The 2,506-nt window shown below is 27.2% G+C and overlaps 1 long non-coding RNA gene across 1 annotated transcript; it reads right to left on the reverse strand.

The window, feature by feature from the left end:
* Nucleotides 1–720: 720 nt before the first annotated feature.
* LOC146719563 (uncharacterized) lies at nt 721–1,371 on the reverse strand. Its single transcript, XR_014926481.1, has 2 exons — nt 1,294–1,371; nt 721–1,215 (listed from the first exon to the last, which is right to left on the reverse strand). It is a non-coding gene; the product is annotated as an uncharacterized LOC146719563 (long non-coding RNA).
* Nucleotides 1,372–2,506: the final 1,135 nt, after the last annotated feature.

Below are 2,506 nucleotides of genomic sequence, written 5' to 3' on the forward strand. Positions count from 1 at the left end.
ATTATAAGAATATTCTAGAATTTTATTTAATTTTTTTCGCGCGTATAATACGGGATATATATATATAAGAATATTCTAGAATTTTATTTAATTATTTTTGCGCGTATAATACAAGGTATATATATATATATATATATATATATATATATATATATATATATATACCCCGTATTATATGCGCAAAAAAAATTAAATAAAATTCTAGAATATTCTTATAATAACCATTAAATATTCGTATTGTTAGTCGAGAATTTTTATTTAGCTGAGAATTTTATCTGTAAAAATTTGAAAAATGTAAATCTCTCTCTTTCCCTTTCTCTCTTATTGAAAAAATTTTATAAAATTCTATATAAATTATATACAATTTATTATATATAATTGTATATAATTGTAGATAATATCACATAAAATTGTAGAACATTTTTAAACTATGTATATATACAATACAAGATATACAATATATAGAGAGATTTACATTTTTCAAATTTTTACAAATAAAATTCTCAGCTAAAATAAAATCCTTGATTTTTACAGCACAAATATTTATATGAATTATATCGCTAGGACATTATTTATACATGTTTTATTGAAATGTTTGGAAATACATATGTACATCTAAAATTGCTGTGCAAAAGTTTTTTAAGTTTTGTGTTTTAACCAATAAATGAACGTCACGCGTTTATTTATTGGTAAAAATACTTTTTCATTTTTGTTCTAACCTATTATTATTTGCAATACATATTTCTTTCTCATACATGATTTTCACAAAATTATTATGACTCAACATTAAAATAAAAATGCGAATACTTAAATTATAACAAATTGTCGCTCGTATATTGAAAACAAAGTGATAAATCTAAGGCCAACTTATCGAGCTGAATATTCGAGATGTTCAGTCAACTACCATTTATTACATGTATAAATTATAAAACTACAGTCATTAGATATTAAAACTAACGCAAATTAAAATCATTCTATAAACGTTTCGACCGCACGCGGTCTTCTTCAGTATAATTCTTGAAATATAAATTCATACAACTTCACATAATATCGGAATTTAATTATAATTATTCAGAATCGAGAGTCTTTGAGCAATTAACACGTGTTCTAATTCGTCATGTCCAACAATGTTCGCCTCGATATGATCTCTGATTTTTCTCAGATCTCGGATAGTTTCATCGTTAATATGCGAGAAATTAACCCGTTCCGTAGGCGCTGCGATTAATAAGAAATTAACGATTAGCGTATGTCCAAATTATAATATAAATCCCCTACACTTGGTAATATGCTTACCTATCATCGTCCTTCTTGACAATTTTGCTACTTATTAACAGTTATTAAGGATGACACATAACGAACCAACAATACAGAAAGACAGCTCATTTTAAACTCTACTTGATCGGAGAGCGTGCGTGTTTATATATGATCTAATATCTATGTTTGACTCGTTAATGTCCTATTTGTCCTATTATTATTTATTGTTCGCTAATATATCCAAAATATCAAAATACGACTCGCTAAGTAACTCAGTATCTTTGTTTAAATTTAGTCCATTTTTTTGTTCCTTGATATGTAGCATCTCAGAAATGAGTCTTTTATAATAATTATTTTCTTTGTCCATGATCTTAACATTGTCCCAATTAAAAGTATGATGTTCATTTTTATGTGTTCAGAAATTACTAAATGTTTCGTTGAGTCCAACCTAATATTATTTTTATGTTCTTTTATTCGCGTCTGCAATTGCCTCTTTGTTTGGCCTACATAAGATGCATTACAATTATTGCAACTGATCTTATAAACCACATTCGAATTGCATGGATGTTTAGTTTTATCTTTCTGTGCTTTAATAATATTATCCAGTTTGTTGAGACATCTATACCCTACAATACAATTTTTATTTTTTACCGAGGAAACAATCATTTCTGAGATCCTATCAATATACGGAATGACAAAGAATTTTTTATCAACCGAGTCATTTCCTATACTTTTTGTTCTTTCTATGTTGGCCTGTCTCTCTATAATGCTCCCCTTAGATATGATGTGTTCTATCCGATGATTAATTTTGTTAAAAATCAGATCAAGAGGGTAACCATTGCTTATGAGTATATTAATAATTAACTCTAAATTTTTATTAAAAAATAGTGGATGTGATAGCAATAGACATCTGTCTACAAGGTTATATATTATTCCAATTTTGTGGCATAATGGGTGGTTTGAATAAAATGATAACGTCTTTCCTGAGAAGGTTTCTTTTTGATACCAGTCTATATATATTGTGTTATTAATAATTTTAAGTGATAAATCTAAGAAATTCAAGCTATGATTAACCTCTTGTTCGACCGTGAATTTAAGTCTTTCATGATATTTGTTAAAATTATTCACAATCTGAGTCATATTAGTCATAGAGGTGGCCACTATTATGTCATCCACATAACGAAAATAAAACGAACATTCCAAATTCAACACTTTGAGAACTGTATCCTCAAGATCTTGCATAACCACGTCT

Source organism: Nylanderia fulva, unplaced genomic scaffold (genome assembly GCF_048542155.1).
Source record: "Nylanderia fulva isolate GAGA-0341 unplaced genomic scaffold, ASM4854215v1 Scaffold944, whole genome shotgun sequence".
Taxonomy (NCBI): Eukaryota; Metazoa; Arthropoda; class Insecta; order Hymenoptera; family Formicidae; genus Nylanderia; species Nylanderia fulva.